The 21553-nt window shown below is 40.3% G+C and overlaps 1 long non-coding RNA gene across 2 annotated transcripts in view; it reads left to right on the top strand.

Annotated features, from left to right (window-relative positions):
- Positions 1 to 20874, top strand: part of LOC132343236 (uncharacterized) — a 30712-nt gene extending 9838 nt beyond the window's left edge. For both annotated transcript variants that reach the window (XR_009491969.1, XR_009491970.1), the window contains one exon: positions 19906 to 20874. This is a non-coding gene — a long non-coding RNA (uncharacterized lncRNA). The remainder of the gene's footprint in view (positions 1 to 19905) is intronic.
- Positions 20875 to 21553: the final 679 nt, after the last annotated feature.

Genomic DNA, 21553 nt, shown 5'->3' with positions numbered 1-21553 from the left:
CTAGAATCATTGGAAACTCTGTCTACACTCTGCTGGAGTACCTGTTACACATGTTAAAGATCTATCTGCTGTACTGTGCTTAGTCTCTCAATCATGTCCAACCCTTTGCAACCCATGGACTGTAGCCCACCAGGCTCCTCTGTCCATGGGAATTCTCCAAGCAAGAACACTGGAATGCGTTGCCATGCCCTCCTCCAGAGGATCTTCCCAACCCAGGGGCTGAATCCAGGTCTCCCATGTTGCAGGCGAATTCTTTACCAGCCAAGCTATCAGGGATTAAAGATCACTAATTCACACCCATTTCTCATAGTCTCGGCCTGGGAGCAGCCTACCAGAGATGGTTCCCTGCAGGACCGTGTGGACATTAAGATGATGCTCTGAGGCATTAAATCCTGACTCTGTGGCCATCAGTTCAGTTCAGTTCAGTTCAGTTCAGTCGCTCAGTCGTGTCCGACTCTTTTCGACCCCATAAATTGCAGCATGCCAGACCTCCCTGTCTATCACCAACTCCCGGAGTTCACTCAAACTCACATCCATCGAGTCAGTGATGCCATCCAACCATCTCATCCTCTGTCGTCCCATTCTCCTCCTACCCCCAATCCCTCCCAGCATCAGAGTCTTTTCCAATGAGTCAACTCTTTGCATGAGGTGGCCAAAGTATTGGAGTTTCAGCTTTAGCATCATTCCTTCCAAAGAACACCCAGGGCTGATCTCCTTCAGAATGGACTGGTTGGATCTCTTTGCAGTCCAAGGGACTCTCAAGAGTCTTCTCCAACACCACAGTTCAAAAGCATCAATTCTTCAGCACTCAGCTTTCTTCACAGTCCAACTCTCACATCCATACATGACCACTGGAAAAACCATAGCCTTGACTAGATGGACCTTTGTTGGCAAAGCAATGTCTCTGCTTTTCAATATGCTATCTAGGTTGGTCATAACTTTCCTTCCAAGGAGTAAGCGTCTTTTAATTTCATGGCTGCAGTCACCATCTGCAGTGATTTTGGAGCCCCAAAAAATAAAGTCTGACACTGTTTCCACTGTTTCCCCATCTATTTCTCATGAAGTGATAAGCAAGTTAATTTCACTACAGTTAATCCATCTGGGGATAGTCATAGTATTTGTCTTATGCATTTGTTTATTAGTTAATACATGTATGCACTTAGATGGTGCCTGGCACACTGAAAGTGCTCAAGAAATACTAGGATGGTCAGTCCATCCTGTCTTTCAAGTAGGACTCAGCAGCTCTCAGATCCCCCCTGTCTCCTCTCTTGACCTCCTCCGATGGGCCCAGTGCTGGTGTCATTGCCCCCACCATCACTTCCAGACAATGATCTTCTGGGGACAAGAACTGTATCTTCATCATCTTTATAGCCCTCAGCATCTGGCATTTTGTAGGTGTGCAACACCTGTTTGTGGACTTAGCATCTTTTAGAGGAGAGAGAAGAGCGGGCAGTTTTGAATGGCTCAGCAGAAGGCTCTATGACCTTGATTTTCAGAGAACCCAGGGGTTGTCCCTCTGGCCACATCCCTGTAGCACCTGGGACATTTTCTCATATGACTTTGACTTCCTGTCTACATGGAGGAGCCGTGAAACATCTGCAGGGAAGGGGATGCTGGGAGCAGCGAGGGAGGGAATAGGGTCAAGTGAATGGCTGATCTCAATCAGCAAGGCAGCCCAGTTCCATTGCTTCGTGTTTCGTGACCTTTTCAAGATGTCATTTTCCAAGGCTTTCCCAGCAAAAGCACCCTGCCTCCCCGAAAATTCCCTTTGCATTGTTGTACCGCCCCAGAGTGTGTTGACCACAGAGCTTTGTTTACAAATACTATGGTAACCCCAGGAGCTCTGGCAAGTCTGAAATAGCTTGCCAGCAAATAAAGCACAAGGCTGGAACCATCAAAGCCCTCTGGGCTCCCGGCCTCACTGATAGGGTTTTACAGACATCTGTTTTATGTTCCTGAACAAGCGTTACGCCATGATTTCCAGACCATTTCTCTCCTCCAGAGGACTCATATCTCGGTCCTAAGGAACGTTTTTAAAATTCATTCTTCTTGCCAGAAACTACATTACTGTTTAATCCCAGAGCCTCACGGAGGGGATTCTCAGCTTCCTTTTTGATGCTCCAATTTAATGAGACAGTACATCCAATGTGATTTTTCATTCCATTTCTATCTCTTTCCCTCAGATTCTGACGTAAGGATTCAAGTACAAGGCGTTTTAGGAGGAAGTGGCCCCAAGAATCACTGGAAGGAGAGAGGTGAAGTGAGACAGAAAAGAAAAGGCAGTGAATGAACAGTGCATAGTGGAACAGTGAATAACTCAAGTATAGACCCATTCAGACACATGTGCCTGTGTGTGTGTGTGTGTGTGTGTGTGTGCTCAGTCATGTCCAACTCTTTGCGACCGCATGTAGCTCACCAGGCCCTTCTGTCCATGAAATTCTCCAGGCAAGAATACTGGAGTGGGTTGCCATTTCCTACTCCAGGAGATCTTCCTGACTCCACATCACTTGTGTCTCCTGCATTGGCAGGCAGATTCTTTACCACTAATGTCCCCTGGGAATTCCCTGAACATGTGCCTGGAATTTACCAAATCCAAGGGGTGAGGGAGCTGAAGGATTTCTACTCCAACTGAGTGGTGGAGATGAGACCTATCCCCAGGCACTGCTCACTTGCTGAAAGAAAGTCCTAGGGAGTAACAAGTCTGATAATACAATGCTAAGGCCAGAGGGGCACTGAGACAATCCCAAGATACCCTCCATTGGCCCTATGCCCAAGTTGAGGGATTATGCCCTTTGTACTTGGGGTTTTCCTCTCTAAGGCAGAATGGCCATTGGTGATGTGCACATGAGATTTGTCCTTGGCAGCAGTTCCTTACCCACTCCCTGTGGGTCACAGCACCCACATGGGACTAGAACAATGACTAGATCTTGCAAGTCCCCCACACCATATATTTCTATCTTTTGTTTCAAAGTTCTTTAAACAGTTGGGTCTGGCTATCTTGCCTTGTAATATCTTTGCTTCTTTAGATTGAATATCCCCTAAATATAGGGGATATGTCAGTTCAGTTCAGTCACTCAATCGTGTCTGACTCTTTGAGAACTCATGAATCGCAGCACCCCAGGCCTCCCTGTCTATCACCAACTCCAGGAGTTCACCCAAACTCATGTCCATTGAGTCCATGATGCCATCCAGCCATCTCATCCTCTCTTGTCCCCTTTTCCTCCTGCCCCCAATCCCTCCCAGCATCAGGGTCCTTTCAAATGAACCAGCTCTTCACATGAGGTAGCCAAAGTACTGGAGTTTCAGCTTCAGCATCAGTCCTTCCAATGAACACCCAGGGCTGATCTCCTTTAGGATGGACTTGTTGGATCTCCTTGCAGTCCAAGGGACTCTCAAGAGTCTTCTCCAGCACCACAGTTCAAAAGCATCAATTCTTCAGCACTCAGCTTTCTTCACAGTCCAACTCTCACATCCATACATGACTACTGGAAAAACCATAGCTTTGACTACACGGACCTTTGTTGGCAGAGTAATGTCTTTGCTTTTGAATATGCTATCTAGGTTGGTCATAACTTTCCTTCCAAGGAGTAAGCGTCTTTTAATTTCATGGCTGCAATCACCATCTGCAGTGATTTTGGAGCCCCCCAAAATAAAGTCTGACACTGTTTCCACTGTTTCCCCATCTATTTCCCATGAAGTGATGGAACCAGATGCCATGATCTTAGTTTTCTGAATGTTGAGCTTTAAGCCAAGTTTTTCACTCTTGTCTTTCACTTTCATCAAGAGGCTTTTGAGTTCCTCTTCACTTTCTGCCATAAGGGTGGTGTCATCTGCATATCTAAGGTTATTGATATTTCTCCCAGCAATCTTGATTCCAGCCTGTGCTTCTTCTAGCCCAGCGTTTCTCATATATATATATATATATATATATATATATATATATATACTTAAATATTTAAATATATATATTTAAATATATTTTAAATATAGTACTGTAATATGACCTGATGTTTGCGCATTACTTCACTTCCTCAGGAGTCACAGAACATGGGCCTACCAGAACCACTCACTTCAAGTTCTCCCATGTCCCCCTCATCCTTCCCTCTCTGCCATTTTCTAGAAGTTGGGATCTTGTTGGAATAAAGAAGCATAGGCCAAATTGCGGCAGCCTGGATAAAATATACTAGTTTACTGTCAAAAACTATGAAGGAGTTGATATTTTACCCTCCTTGTAAACAAAAAAATAGCCTGTCACAGTTTCATGGATTTTGGCAGAAGACACAAGTTTCCTGGGTCAGAGATAAAGGATGTAATATTCATGGCACAACAAGCAGCAAAAGCCTCAGACTATTGGTATCAGCTCCCCAAGCCCAGATTCCCAAACGCAGTGAGGAGAGGGCCAAGTGGCACCCGCATATGAGAGGGGTCGTTTCACAGGAAGGCCTAGGGCACCTGAATCCTTTATAACAGCCAACAAGCAAACCTGCCGAAACTTGACTCCAGTGGGAGGCGTCTTATACGCATCAACCCACAGGCAAAGCAGTCTTCCGTTCTAGAAGGAGATTTTATATCTTTCTTCCAAGCTGTTTGGTATACAGACACTTGAGAAGATAACTAAAACTAAAGATCAGTTAGTAACTTTGCTTATAAGACATGCAGAAACATGGGAACTAAATAACTCAACACTTACATAATAGATTGATAAATGTAGGTTGGAATATTAATTTTTGTAAGCTGAACTCCAATTTCCAAATAACTCCCATTCTCATTTCAGCGATACTTCGTTTGCATTTTGGGAAACAACATCTTTTGTTTTTGCCTACAGGTTCTAGCTACCACCTTCTATCAAGTCCCTCAACAAGGAAATACACAACACTTAAAATATAATAGTTAAACAAATACTGAGTTTAAAACAAAAATTAAGTGAAAGATTGTAAAACTTCCACTGTGCAATAAGATGAAGTGACATGGACCAAAATTACCTTCCCACTTGAAACAGCTGAAAACCCCACGCAAAATATATGAAACAGAATTCCCTGGTGGTCCTATGGTTAGGACTTGGTGCTTTCACTGCTGCAGTCTGGGTTCAATTCCTGGTCAGGAAACTAAGATCCCATAAGACTAGCAGAACAGCTGGGGGCAGCAGGGGAGAGGGGGAACCAAATATGAAACAATATTTTTCAAGACATTGAACAAAGACAATGAACACTAAACAACAAGAAACAAATGAAGTGAGTGCTACAATTTTTATGGCTTATTGCCTAGAGAAAGTTTCCAGAATGCGGAGCAGGAATGAACATTTTAGGTGGAACTGGCATTGCCCTACAGTTGAAGAGATGGACCTGAGAGTCTAAGGAGACCAAAGTGACCAGAGTTTACAGGGGAGAGTACTGTGAAGGACAAGTCTTCATAGAAAGCTCTTCAGGTCTGCAGATGGTCCACTGAGTCTGTAGTGAGCTCTGAGCAATATCCGTGTGTGGGGAAATGACTCAAGACAGCTAGGAAATGCTCAATGAGATCAGAGGAAACAGTACCCAAAGAAGAGACAATCCCCCCATAAAAAAAGCCAGTTTCTGATTCCATAAACCAGAGGAGAAAACCTCATAATTCATGGTTTTCAGTTAGTATATACTCGAGTTTTACCTTGGTAATGGGGGGAAATCAGCCCTAGGCTAAAAGCTGTTCTAGTTCTGCCTAACAAAACTTAAAGCAAGACCCAAAAGGATTCAAACTGTTACGTTAGTATACTTAATGACATCGTATTAGAAACTCTTTGAAATGACAGTATAATTGAAAAAAGCCTGAAAAAAAGATGAACAGAGTATCAGTGAGATGTAGGAAAATCTCAAGTGGCCTCATATATTTGTAATTAGAGTTCCTGAGGTAGGAGGAAGAAATAATAGTGATTAATAATAATAATAATGGTCAGAAATTTAATAAAAACTGTAAACTCACAGACCCAAGAAATTCAACAAAATCCAAGAATAAGAAACATGAAGAAAACTAGCTAAAGCACATTATAATGAGACTGCATAAAAACAATGATTAAGGGAAAATCTTGAAAGCATGTAAGAAGGTCATTTTCTGGCCTTCATGGTCTATTTTTAAGGCCGTGCGTGTGTGTGTGTGCTCAGTCACATACAACTCTTTGTGATCCCATAGACTATAGCCTGCCAGGCTCTTCTGTCCATGGGATTCTCCAGGCAAGAATACTGGAGTGGGTTGCCATTTCCTTTTCCAAGGGATCTTCCCAACGCAGTAACTGAACCCATGTCTCCTGCATCTATTGCATTGGCAGACGGATTCTTTACCACTGAGCCACCTGGGAAGCCCATTTTTAAGGTTACTCTGGGCCAAAGAACAAAGATAAGAAATATAGCAGACTTCTAGAGAAAAGAATGCAAGTCAAAAAAAGAGTGTAAAACAACATATGCAAGGCACTGAAATAGAATTTGATACCCAGAAAAAAAGACCTTTTTAAAAAAATGTAAAATAAAATTTTTTCAGAAATATAAAAGCTGAAAGAGTACATTACTAACAGACATTCACCAAAAGAAATAGCAAATGAAGTGATTCAGGCAGACAAAAATTTATACCTGACAGAAATCTCAATGTACATGTGAAAATAAAGAATACCAGAAAGTGTAACTAACATAAATATTTTCTCTTACTATTTCAATTTCTTTGAATAACAACCTAGTTCAAAGAAAAAATATATTGTAAAGTTTCTAATGTACACAAAAGTAAAAAAATTAAAGAACAATGATAGCAAAGGTCAGAAGGAAGGAATGATGGTATTCTAACACTGCATATGAAGAGGCATAATATCACATGAAGGTACATTGTGAAAAATTAAAGATGCTTGCTATAAGCTATAAAGCAATGACTACAGAATACAACAGTTATAACTAATTGCCTAACACTAGGGATAAAATTCCAGTACTCTTACCTGGAATATCCCGTGGACGGAGGAGCCTGATAGGCTACAGTCCATGGGGTCGCTAAGAGTCAGACACAACTGAGTGACTTCACTTTCACTTTTCACTTTCATGCATTGGAGAAGGAAATGGCAACCCACTCCAGTGTTCTTGCCTGGAGAATCCCAGGGACCGGGGAGCCCAGTGGGCTGCTGTCTATGGGGTCGCACAGAGTCAGACACAACTGAAGCGACTTAGCAGCAGCAGGGATAAAATGAAATCATAAAAAAAATACTTAATCCAAAAGAAGAGCATGTTATGGATTGCTTTGGTCTGAATGTATTTCCTCAAAATTCCTATGTTGAAATCCCAATGCCCAAGTGATGATATTAGGAGGTGGGGCCTTTAGGAGGTGATTAGGTCATGAGGGCAGAGCCTTCATGAATGGGATTAGTGTTCTTACAAAGGAAACTCCAGAGATATCCCCATCCTCTTCTACTATGTGAGGACACAATAAGAACTCTGCAACTAGGAAGAGAGCCATGACTTAACACTTAATTTCAGATTTCCAGCCTCTAGAACTGAGAGAAACAAATTTCTGTTGTTTGTAAGCTACTCAATTTATGGTATTTTTTGTAGCAGCCCAATGGACTAAGGGCAAAAGAAGAAAATGAGAACAAAGAATAGATGAGACGAATAACAAGCACAAAGCAATGAGGAGATAAAAACTCAACTGTAACCATAGTCACATCGAGTGTTAGTCACTCAGTCGTACCCAGCTCTTTGTGACCCCATGGTCTGCAGCCCACCAGGCTCCTCTGTCCATGGGATTTCCCAGGCAAGGAGATTGGAGTGGTTTGCCATTTCCTTCTCCTGATGGTCACATTGAAAGTACAATAAACCTAATTTAAATATAAGAAAAAGTAGGCTAAAAGTAAAAGAATGGTATGGTATGGTAGTCTGAATAATGCCCCCCCACAGATATCTGTGGCCTTCCCAGGTGGCACTAGTGATAAAGAATCCACCTGCAGGAGACATAAGCGATGCCAATTTGATCCCTGAGTCAGGAAGATCCCCTGGAGGAGGGCATGGCCACCCACTCCAGTATTCTTGCCTAGAGAATCCCATGGACAGAGGAGCCTTGTAGGCTACAGTCCATGGGGTTGCAAAGAGTCAGACACGACTGGATTGACTTAGCACCCACAGATATCTGTATTCTAATCCCTCAAAACTGGGAATATGTTACTTTACATGGCAGAAGAGAGCTTACAGATATGATTAAGCTAAGGATCTTGGGAAGGGGATTATCCAGGTTGGTCCAATGTACTCACAATAAATTTAACAACTTACATAAAATGGCCAATTTTTTTGAAAGACACAAACTAATAAAGTTTACTCAGCAAATTAGAGAAAGGCAAGAGGGTCAGAGTCAGAGAAAGCCATGTGTCAATGGAAGGAGTAATAATTAAGGGGATGTAATGACTCAGATATGCAGATGACACCACCCTTATGGCAGAAAGTGAAGAGGAACTCAAAAGCCTCTTGATGAAAGTGAAAGAGGAGAGTGAAAAAGTTGGCTTAAAGCTCAACATTCAGAAAACGAAGATCATGGCATCTGGTCTCATCACTTCATGGCAAATAGATAGGGAAACAGTGGAAACAGTGTCAGACTTTATATTTTTGGATCCAAAATCACTGCAGATGGTGATTGCAGCCATGAAATTAAAAGACGCTTACTCCTTGGAAGGAAAGTTATGACCAACCTAGAGAGCATATTCAAAAGCAGAGATATTACTTTGCCAACAAAGGTCCATGCAGTCAAGGCTATGATTTTTCCAGTAGTCATGTATGGATGTGAGAGTTGGACTGTGAAGAAAGCTGAGTGCTGAAGAACTGATGCTTTTGAACTGTGGTGTTGGAGAAGACTCTTGAGAGTCCCTTGGACTGCAAGGAGATCCAACTAGTCCATACTAAAGGAGATCAGCCCTGGGTGTTCTTTGGAAGGAATGATGCTAAAGCTGAAACTCCAGTACTTTGGCCACCTCATGCGAAGAGTTGATTCATTGGATAAGACTCTGATGCTCGGAGGTATTGGGGGCAGGAGGAGAAGGGGATGACAGAGGATGAGATGGCTGGATGGCATCACAGACTCGACGGACATGAATTTGGGTAAACTCCGGGAGTTGGTGATGGACAAGTAGGCCTGGCGTGCTGCGATTCATGGGGTCGCAAAGAGTCAGACACGACTGAACGACTGAACTGAACTGAACTGGATGACATTATGCTCTCTTCTTTAAAGATGGAGGAAGGAGCCATGAGCTAGAAAAGTTAGAAAAGGCAACAAAAATGATTTTCCCCTAGAGCCTGGTTCCCAGAGGGAACCAACCCTGATAACACCTTGACTTTAGCCTACTGACACTGCTGACCTCCAGAACCTTAAGGTAAATTTGTATAGTTTTAAGCCACTAAGTTTGTGGTAACTTGTCACAGCAGCAATAGGAAAGTAATCAAAATAAAGCTAATGTGGAAATTTTAATATCAGACAGTAGTTTCAGAGTAAAGACTATGGGCAGGGATAGGGAAACTCATTGGTGGTGATTTAGTCACTAAGTCGTGTCTGACTCTTTGCAACCCCACAGACTGTAGCCTGCCAGTCACCTCTGTCCATGGGAATTGTCCTGGCAAGAATACTGGATTGGTAGCCTTTTCCCTCTCCAGGGGATCTTCCTCACCCAGGGATTGAACCCAGGTCTCCTGCATTGTAGGCAGATTCTTTACCATTGCGCCACCTGGAAAACCCAGGGAAGCTCATTACATAATGATAAATCAGTTGTTCCAGAGGATATGATTCCAAAAATGTGTGTACCTAACAACAGAGCTTCAAAAATGCATGAAATGAAAACTGAGAGAACGTCAGCAAAAATTCACCAAATCTGTAATTGTATCTGCAGATTTCAATGTTTTCCTCTTGATAATTAATAGAAAAAGTAGATAGAATATCAGTTAAAAGATAGACATCTTGAACAACACTTATCCATCAACTTGACCTAATTGATATTTCTAGAACACTCTACACAACAAGAGAATATACATTATTTTCAGATACATGCAGAACATAGACCATATTTTGAGCAGTAAAATAAATCTCAGGCAATTTAAGAGGGTTCATATCATACATTACAGGCTTCCCTGATAACTCAGTTGGTAAAGAATATGCCTGCAATGCAGGAGACCCCGGTTCGATTCCTGGATCAGGAACATCTGCTGGGTTGAATCGACCTAGGTTCGATCCCTGGATTGGGAAGATCCTCTGGAGAAGGGAAAGGCTACCCACTCCAGTATTCTGGCCTGGAGAATTCCACAGACTGTATGGGGTCACAAAGATTCGGACACGACTGAGTGACTTTCACTTTCACTATCATACATAACATTTCTCTGACCACAATAAAACAAATTAGAAATCAGTAACAGCAAAATAACTGTAAAATCCCCAAATATTTGGAAGCTATTAATAAGTAATACACATTTTTGACAGCTTTAGTTATGTGTAATTGACAATAATTGTATATATTTAAGATGTATATGTAATACACTTCTAAATAACCAGTGATTTCAAAAAGAAATCATAGAGGATTTCCCTGGTGGTCCAGTGGCTAAGCCTCTGCACTCCCAATACAGGGGGCCCAGGTTCAATCCCTGGTAGGGTAACTAGATCCCATAACAAGATGCTGCACCTAAAGATCCCACATTCCACAAATAAGACATGGGGCAGCCAAATAAATAAATATTTTTTAAAAAAGAAATCAAAGAAAAATTAGAAGATGCTTTTCAAGTGAAAAAAAAAAAAAAAGAAAACATAACTTCAAAATGTGTGGGATACAGGCAAGGTACTTAGAGATAAATGTATAGCAGTAACTACCCATATTAGAAAGAAGAAATTTCTCAAATCTGTGATTTCAGCTTCCACCTTAAGAAACTTAAAAAAGAAAAGCAAATTAAACCAAGGAATTAAAGTAAGGCAGAAGGAAGGAAATAAAAAAATATTAGAGCAAAAATTAATGAACAAAAAGAAAAACAATAGAGAAATCTATGAAACCAAAAGTTGCTTGCCTGGGATCAATAAAATTGAAGAATGTATAGGCAGAATAATCAAAGGGAAAAGAGATAGAGAAAAAAAAATTAGTAATATTAGGTGACTGTTAAGTTCTACAAACATTAAAAGAGTAGAAAGGAAATATTAGAGCTTCCTGATGACTCAGACAGTAAAGAATCTGGCACAACTTTATGCCAATAAATTTAACAATTTAGATAAAATGAACCAATTCTTTAAAATATACAAACTAATAAAGTTCACTTCGTATAGACAAGTCTCAAAATAATTGTACTGAGTGAAAGAGGCCAGATTCCCCCCAAAAAAGTATATTTGTATGATTCATATAAATGTCTAAAAGATGAAAGCCAATCTAATATGAAAGAAAGCAGGTCTGTGATTGTCAAGAGAGTAGGCTGAGGACTGAGCAGGAAGAGGGGAGAAGGATAAATTACAAAGGAGCAAGAAGAAACTCTTAGAGGTGATGAGTATACTCTTTATCTTGATTGTGATGATGATCCATGGGCATACGCATAAGCCTAAGCTTTTAAGTTTGTGCACTTTATGTCAATCGATAGGTAATCCAATTATCAATTAAACTATCTTTCAATTTGAAGGGCTGTTCTATAAAATCTCAACTCAATCTACCTGTTTTTAAAGTTTGAATCTGAAGAGCAATCTAGCTATATTAAAACACACTTATTCTGAAGAGAAAACGGGGAGGGAAACTGGGATGGAGAGAGAGGAGGGCCTGGGCAGAGACTTGCTGCAACTCCAGAGTGCTACCAATATACAAAAAAACGGCTTCATTTGCCCACCCTCTCCCCGGGCAGTACACAGGGTACAAAGTAAGTGAAATCCATTTTCTTTACTCCTGGCCTGACATAGCTATTCCCTGGCCTGAGGCAGGAGAGCGTGTTCCAGCTAGCTTGCTAGTTACTCCATCCTAGCCAGGCCACACGCTCAGTGAGCTCCATTCCAAGTCCTTGTGTCCTGGCTAAGCCTCCAAGGCCATTGCTTGGGACCTGGCTATAGGCAGGCCACAGATTTGCGTTTTTGTAGCTGGGGGACTTTACGGAGGGGATCATTCCGGGTTGTCTGGAACACACAGTGAAGTTTTTGTTTGATCTATTAAGGCGATTGAGATGTTGTAACTCATTTGCAACTGATTTGATTTTACTCCAAAAGTATTTCCCTCCAGCCTAGACTTGGCTTGGGTGTCCTGGAAATCAGGAGAACTGTATGTGGGTAAAAAGTAATGAGGTCCAATGGGTGACAAGAAAGGAACTCAAGGTCTCCCTGCATAGGAATATTTTAATTACTGTAGAAGTCATGCTGCCCTCCATCCGCTGGTCTGCCAGTGGCATTTCCTTCCACTGGGGTGGGGAACAGAGCTGCTGGGAATGCTGCTGGGCTCTCAGAAATGCCACCACGGTTGCCACTGGCAATCCTTTCTTGTGCAATGCCCTTTCTCAGGAAGATGAATACAAGCTGTACATACCAAGTGTCAGTCAAACTCTCAGCAACCACTGGTCTCATTAAGACGAAACTGAAAGGACCCATGGAAAAAATAAATGTCCCTGAATCTGGAGTTCAGGGGAGAAGGAAGCAAGGGAAAGAAACTTCCTGTAATGTGGGGGCCACTTCCAAGCAGAAAACCTGAAGCCCAGTACAGAACAATTCTCCTCCCTCCCAAGGGCAAATGCCATTTTAAATTCCATCTCCTGGTCAACCTATTTTATCAGTAAGACTCCTCATTTGGGAGCTGCAGGCAAAAATCTAGCCCAGGGTAAAGATCTCCAGTGCTGAACAGGGCAGCACTTGTTACACTTTAGAAGATGTATCTGTGAAAAGGATGGTGTGCCTGGGTTTTTCTAATCTAGATCTGCCTTGTAGGAGAGAGAAAATTGTTTTATCTTACCCTCTCAGTTCTTAGCTGAGACCCCTGTAATCAAAGATTAACAAGAGAAAACAAACAGGTTTATTGACATGTACACTGGAGTATTCATGGGAGATACCCAGGGAAAATGAGTAACTCAAAGAGGTGGCTTTTGAATTCAGGATTAAACGCCATCTTAATAGGAAAAGAAGAGAGTGAGGTAGGCTTCTCAGGGATAAAAGATGAATGGCCCTTAGAAGAATAGATGGGAGGTATGATTGTGTGTCTTGATGTGGTGTCAACTTCCAATTTTGTCTCATGTGATAAAAGTCGATCTTCCACAGTTGATGAGACTCCTGGGGGAGTGGACTGATGGTAATTGAATTCTTTCCAGAGGATCTATCTTGTGGCAGATAAGGGGAGATTGGGGAAATCCTCTTCCTGCATTTACTGTTTTTCAAAAGTCTACAGCTCAAAATAATCAGTATACCAAAGTGGTATATTTAGGGGTGGTATGTCCTGAATTCCCATATTCACATTGTGGGGTGTCACATTCTGCTGCTCTTGGACCTTGAATGCATTGTGAAACCTCATGCAAGTCTCTTTATCTCACTGAGACTCTGTTTCTCCATCTGCAAAACAAGAAGACTGCACTCTAATTTTCAAGCTTTAAAGTTCCCTAATCAAAGATTTAATAAAATCCACTCTGGTTGCTCTCTGAAACTCTGAGCTCTTAGGAAATCAGTTGGAAATTAGCAGAAAATAAAAGTTTTTTTGCTAAGGAGAGCCATTCAACTTCAATTTGTTTTTGCTGCATTTTACCTTTTGTGTAATAGACTTGGCACACACTGACAAATGAAACAATTGATCTGAATGACAAGCAGCCAAAATTGTAAGGGCAGAAGTGATTTAATAAGAAAAACTTCTCTTGGCCTTGTGCTCAAATAACTCCTTTCTGGAGTGATCAGGCCACCTCTGAGTTTTCAAACTCTTACTAAGAAAGCAATTCCTGCTTTGAATGCTCCTTGCAGCACTTGGGACTTGGTCCTACATAAGTTATCCTAACATTTATTGTTATTACTTTGATTTATCTGGTCTTAATTCCTTGTACTAACAAGCCAGATATATAGCAAACCATCACTTACCCAGCATCATGGAGGTTCTATCAATATTCTTAGTTGCACACCATAGAAACCACTCTAGCTTGTTTGAGCTGAAAAAGGAAAGTCTTTCTTTAAGGATACCACTGCAGGAGGGATTTTTCACCTGTAACCTTGTGATCAGGGACAGTTTCTAAATCATACCACTAGACTTCTGCTGCTGCTACCTGGATAAACCAGGTCAGAGGAATATTAGCTAACCTTTACTTTAATTTATTGTCTTCATTTTTATTAAGATATCATTGATATTTAACATGAACTTCAAATGCATACGTGCTCAGCTGTGTCTGACGGAGCCTGCCAGGGCTCAAGGTCTGTGACTTCATGAACTGTAGGCCACCAGGCTTCTCTGTCCATGGAATTTTCTAGACAAGAGTACCAGAGGATCTTTTCAACCTGGGGATTGAATCCACATCCCTTAGTCTCCTGCATTAGCAGGCAGGTTCTTTACCACTAGCACCACCTGGGCAGCCCAAGATCTACTCTTAGTCATATTCAAATAACAATATAATATTAACTGAAGTCATCATGCTGTATCTTACTTCCTCAGAACTAACTAATTTTATAACCGAAAATTTGTATCTTTTGACTACCTTCACCCAAGTACGTATTGAAAACAGAGGACAGTGTCCTGCAGGCCAACATGACCTCAACTCTCAGGAACCTGTCTAGGGAGGCAGGAAGCTAGTCTAGGGTAAGCAGGGCAGATCATGGGGTAGAAGTACAAAACATTGTCCCAGGCTTGGAACACTTTGTGGTAGTCTAGTTGCTAAGTTGTGTCTGACTCTTGCAACCCCATGGACTGCAGCCCACCAGGCTCCTCTGTCCATGGGATTTTCCAGGCAAGAATACTAGAGTGGTTTGCCATTTCCTTCTCCAGGCTTCTCTGGAAGCTCAGTTGGTAAAGAATCTGCCTGCTGTGCAGGAGACCCGAGTTTGACCCCTGGGTCAGGAAGGAGCACTTTGTGGAAAATATCAAATCGCAGGGAGCCAACAATGAGACAAAAGATCAGCAACTGAGCTACAACAATTCCAAGGAAATGATAGAAGACGTACTTGAGACAAATACAAAGAGTCAAGAAAATATGCACCATGCTATGTAAATGGAGGAACAAGATGCCAACACGGATTATTTTTGCCACTTACTAGTAGCCAAGCAGAGAAGGCAATGGCACCCCACTCCAGTACTCTTGCCTGGAAAATCCCATGGACGGAGGAGCCTGGTAGGCTGCAGTCCATGGGGTTGCTAAGAGTTGGACACGACTGAGCGACTTCAGTTTCACTGTTCACTTTCGTGCATTGGAGAAGGAAATGGCAACCCACTCCAGTGTTCTTGTCTGGAGAATCCCAGGGACGGGGGAGGCTGGTGGGCTACCATCTATGGGGTCGCACAGAGTTGGACTTAGCAGCAGCAGCAATGGCCAAGTATCTATTATCTATTTCTACTTTTCTGAAGGTTATTATTTCTTAGAAAAATCTCAGACACAATCATCAAAAAGAAGAGGGAGAATGGAGCGATTTAGAAGCAGAGCTTTTGTATGGTATTGAAGCTAAGTTGGGATCAGTTCAAAGTAGACTGTTATAACTTTAGGATATTAAATGTAATCATATGCTAATCATAAAAAAAGATATACAAAAAGAAATTAGAAAGGAGTCAAAGCAATTTGCTACAAAAAATCAACTGAACACAAAAGCAGGCAGCATTGGAGGAAATGAAGGACAAAAAATGTGTAAAACACAGAGAAAATAAATAATAAAATAGATGAAGTAAATCCTCCCTTGTCAATAATTACATTAAATGTAAAGGGATTAAACTTTCTAATCAAAAGGCAGAGATTGGAGGATTGGACAGAATAACATGAAAACTATATGTTATCTACAAGAGACTCATTTTCAATTCAAAGCACAAGTTTGAAAATGAAAGGATGAAAACAGATACTTCTAGCAAACAGTACCCAAAAGAGAGCTGGGGTGGCTATTCTAATATCAGACAAAGCAACCTTTAAGTCAAAACTGTTACAAAACAAAGACGGACATTATATACTGATAAAAGAATCAATCCATCAAGAAGTTATAATAAAGGAATTTCCTGATCTATTGTACAAACACGGTCCCATCACTTCATGTCAAATAGATGGGGAAACAATGGAAACAGTGACAGACTTTATTTTCTTGGGCTCCAAAATCATTGCAGATCGTGACTGCAGCCATGAAATTAAAAGATGTTTGCTCCTTGGAAGAAAAGCTATGACCAACCTAAACAGCGTATTAAAAAGCAGAGACATTACTTTGCCAACAAAGGCCTATCTAGTCAAACCTATGGTTTTTCCAGTAGTCATGTATGGATGTGAGAGTTGGACCTTAAAGAAAGCTGAGCACATAAGAATTGATGCTTTTGAACTGTAGTGTTGGAGTAGACTCTTGAGAGTCCCTTGGGCTGCAAGGAGATCAAATCAATCAATCTTAAAGGAAATCAGTCCTGAATATTCATTGGAAGGACTGATGCTGAAGTTGAAACTCCAATACTTTGGCCACCTCGTGCGAAGAACTGACTCATTGGAAAAGACTCTGATTCTGGGAAAGACTGAAGGCAGGAGGAAAAGGGGATGGTGGAGGATGAGATGGTTGGATGTTATCACTGACTCAATGGACATGAGTTTGAACAAGCTCCAAAAGCTGGTGATGGACACAGACGCCTGGAGTGCTGCAGTCCATGGGATCACAAAGAGTTGGACATGACTAAGCAACTGAACTGACTGACTGATTGTGCAAACTGAGGCTGAGGGCAGAGACCAGCTGATCTCTAATGGCTAAGTTATCATGTCCACTTATCCAGTATATTCTCTGTGGTTGATACTCTCTGATGAGTACTTAGTCACCGACTTTCAATTCCTATCAGTTAGCAATTTGCCCCAGGAGCATAATTCCACTCATACTCCTGGGGTGTGTTTACACACAATCAAGCAAACTCCCATAATACCAAAGAAGGGTTTCAGGCAGTAAAGAGGAGAAATGCAGGTGCTTGAGGAGTTGTCAGCATGCCAGGAACTGTCTGCAGCTGCAGGTATACTCAAATGAGTGAAGGTAATAGTGGATGGGGTATTAAAAGCATCTGATATAAATGAGAAATATGTCAAGGCTTATACTGTATTTTGGAAAATAAAATTTGGATAAAATCTTCCCAAGCATAGACAAGATTAAAAGAAATTAAATAGAAAATATATATAGTTCTGAGGGAAAAATATAAAGAAATATAGCATGCAAAAAATAAGTGAAGAACTCAGGGTGGAATAGGGCTCAAGAAACAGCATATTCTCTTAAAACGCATACTATAGAAGAACTTTAATATGAATATTACTTCAATATGATAAGAGTGGAAAGGGAAGGTGATATAACAACATTGCAATGGAAAAAGAGATAGAGAATGAAAACAGAATAAAGAACACGTCCGAAAACTCTCACCATATATATCAATAAGTAATCTAAGGCTGCTGCTGGTGCTAAGTCGCTTCAGTCGTGTCCGACTCTGTGCGACCCCATAGACGGCAGCCCACCAGGCTCCCCCGTCCCTGGGATTCTCCAGGCAAGAACACTGGAGTGGGTTGCCATTTCCTTCTCCAATCTAAGTCCAGACGGGATAAAATAGATATGGCTAAATTTTAAATCAATGCTATGGAGGGACATCTTGAAATAAAGAGTGAATACATAAGAAAAAGAAAAGAAATGAAATGAATGAAGCCAATATATTATAATAGACATAGGGGACAAAGACAGTTCAACCTAAATATATGTATTTTCTTGAAGGGAAAAAAAATGATATTCAATGATTTTTAATCATATAAAATTCCCCTGCAATTATGAAAGATCAGGGTCTGTAAATTTGAAAGAGCACAGTACATACAAGGTAAGATTGATACAATATAACATTGTGACTTAGTTTGGTTAAACTATTAAGGTTCAAGAATAAAGGTATTTATATGTGTGTGTACTCAGTTGCTCAGTTAGGAACCCATGGACTGTAGCCCATCATGCTCCTCTGTTCATGGGATTTTTCAGGTAAGAATAATGGAGTGGGTTGCCATTTCCTCCTCCAAGGGATCTTCCTAACCCAGAGATCCAACCCCCATTTCCTGAGTCTCCTGCATTGGCAGGCAGGTTCTTTACCACTGTGCCATTTCAGAAGCCCTGATGTGTACTGTATTTCATAACAAAATATGTAAGTTTAAAAAAGATAATGGAAGGCTTCTAGACAAGGGACCAAAAAATGTCATAAATAAGGGCAAAAATTCAAGATGATCTCAGACTTGACCACAGAAAATTTAATTCCAGAAGACATTGGAATGATAAGTACCAGGTTGTGAAGAAAGGAAAAGGTGCAAAGGTAATACTCAAACAACTTGTTAACTATAAAAACCAAAGAAGGTAGGAAAAAGCACAGGTAGAAAATTACAAATATTAAAAATCTCAGGCTCCCTTAAGGCACATTTTCAAACAAACTATTTGATGGTGAAATCTAATCATACAAGCAAGGAATCAAAACAAAGATTTAGAGAATTTGAAATGGTATGATCAATATAAAAGAATTAATGATGAGCCCCAAATCTATTTTAAGTAGCTCTAAGCAACCAGATAAATACATTTTGTTTCAGAGTAAAATAGAAATACTAAGTGAACAATTAAACAGAAATCAGCAAGTATTTAATGAACTGAAAATGATACAAACCCATTTGACCTAATACCTATAGAACACTATACCCAACAATTGCTGAATATATATATATGCTTTTTTCAGTGGATGTGGAATGTTTATAAAGAAACACTATACACTAAGCTGTAAAATGAATCTTAGTAAAATGAACTGTACTAAAATCATACAGAATAATATCTGTGACCATAATAGAAATAACTAGAAGCCAATAAAGGAAGATATCCGAAAAATATCCAAATGAAAACTAATACAATTATGTAAAGTTTAAAAATAAAATAAAATTTAAAAAAATAAAAAAATAAACAAAAAAATAAACATATATTCCTAAACCCTTGGGCAAAACAATAAATCACAATAGAAATTAGAATGTATTTTTAACTGAATGAAATTGAAAAAACAACATAAGTTTGTCCAGTGAAGCTAGAACATCTTGGAAGAAAATGTAGACAATATTAGTTATTTAACAATTAGAGGAAAAAAAGCTTTGAAGTCAATCAGCAAAGCTTTGACTTCAAGCCAAGAAAAAGAACAAAGACCCTGATGCTGGGAAATCTTGAAGGCAAAAGGAGAAGGCGGCGGGAGAGGATGAGATGGTTAGATAGCATCACCGACTCAGTGGACATGAATTTGAGCAAACTCCGGGAGATAGTGGCAGACAGGGAAGCCTAGCATGCTGCATTCCAAGGGGTGGCAAAGAATTGGACCATGCTTAGTGAACAACAACAACAAAGAAGAAAATAAAATTAAAGTTAAAAGCATAAATTAGTGATATACTGCAAAGAGAAAAATCAATAAAAACAAAGGTTGCTTCTTTGAAAGAATAAAATTGATAACCCTCTAGCTAGAGACATTACAGTCATTAAAAAGCTAGTAAGGAAACATTACAATTTGAGCACCATGATTTGACGAAGTAAATGAAATAAAAAATTCCTTGAGATATACAAATTATTGAAGAAAAGTGGTGCTGGAGTGGCAATTGAGGAAAAAATCTTGATATGTAAAAACCTATTATGTATTTTATGTTTTCATTTCTTTGATTTATAATATTCACAATTTAAATATCATTTATATTTATCCTGAAATTGCTTGCTCCTGATTTGTTTTCTTTTTCTGTCTCTCTCTCTTTTTTTCTTTTGGTGATGACTCACAAGTGGGAATCAAGATTGCTGGGAGAAATATCAACAACCTCAGATATGCAGATGATATACTACTTTAATGGTAGACAGTGAAGAGGAACTAAAGAGCCTCTTGATGAAGGTGAAGAGGAGAGTGAAAAAGTTGGCTTAAAATTCAACATTCAAAAAACTAAGATCGTGGCATCCAGTCCCACCACTTCATGGCAAATAGTTGGGGGAAAAGTGGGAACAGTGACAGGTTTTATTTTCTTGGGCTCCAAAATCACTGCTAATGGTGGCTGCAGCCATGAAATTAAAAGACAAACCTTGGAAGGAAAGCTATGACAAACCTAGACAGTGTATTAAAAAGCAGAGACATCACTTTGCCAGAAAAAGTCCGTAGAGTCAAAGCTACGGTTTTTCCAGCAGTCGTGTATGGATGTGAGAGTTGGATCATAAAGGAGGTTGAGCACTGAAAAACTGATGCTTTTGAACTGGGGTGATGGAGAAGACTCTTGAGAGTCTCTTGGATGGCAAGGAGATCAAACCAGTCAATCCTAAAGGAAGTCAACCCTGAATATTCATTAGGAGGACTGATGCTGAAGCTGAAGCTCCAATACTTTGGCCACCTGATGTGAAGAGCTGACTCATTAGAAAGGACCCTGATGCTGGGCAAGAGTGAAGGCAGGAGGAGAAGGGACAACAGAGGATGAGATGGTTGGATGGTATCACTGACTCAATGGACATGAGTATAAGCAAGCTGTGGGAGATGGTAAAGAACAGGGAAGCCTGGCATGCTGCAGTCCATGGGGCTGCAAACAGTCAGACATGATTCAGTGACTAAACAACAACAGTCTCATTTTCAGTTGAGCTTTAAAATCTCTTTATACATTAAGAAAGATAAGTCTACATTCTGTCAATTTATCACATGTTTTGTCATTCACTCTTTAAATATATGTATTTAAATACATGTATATTTGAATTAAAATATATTTTCTCACAAAATAGATTGCTTTATTCTTTTAACATGGGTTATGACTTTTTTATTAGTAGATAATTGCTTTACAATATTGTGTTGGTTTCTGCCATACATCAACATGAATCAGCCACAGGTGTGTGTGTGTGTGTGTGTGTGTGTGTATATATATATATATCTCCTCTCCCTCTTGAACTTCCTTCCCATGTCTCTCCCCATTCCACCCCTCTAGGTTGTTTCAGAGCACTGGGTTGAGTCCCCCATGTCACACGGCAAATTCCCACTTTAATGGCAGAAAGCAAAGAGGAACTAAAGAGCTTCTTAAAGAAGGTAATGTATTTTACTTATGGTAATGTACATGTTTCCATGCTATTCTCTCACCTTTCCTCCATGATTTGTGCTTTGGGGCCTTACTTACCTCAAGATTATATATTTTTACTTATACATCTTTCTATATTTAATTAGTGCTCTCTCTTAAAGTTAATGCTTTAATCCTACAGGACTATATTTTATTGTAAGATATATACTGGTAGTCTTTCTTTTTTTCAAATGCTTAGTCTTTTTTTATCATATATTAAATTCAAATATGGAGAAGGCAATGGCAGCCCACTCCAGTACTCTTGCCTGGAAAATCCCATGGACGGAGGAGCCTGGTAGGCTGCAGTCCATGGAGTCGCTAGGAGTTGGATACGACTGAGCAACTTCACT

This window comes from Bos taurus, chromosome 20, assembly GCF_002263795.3.
Source record: "Bos taurus isolate L1 Dominette 01449 registration number 42190680 breed Hereford chromosome 20, ARS-UCD2.0, whole genome shotgun sequence".
Classification (NCBI taxonomy): Eukaryota; Metazoa; Chordata; class Mammalia; order Artiodactyla; family Bovidae; genus Bos; species Bos taurus.
Note: the sequence above shows the minus strand (reverse complement) of the source record. Positions and strands in the feature narration are given on the sequence as shown.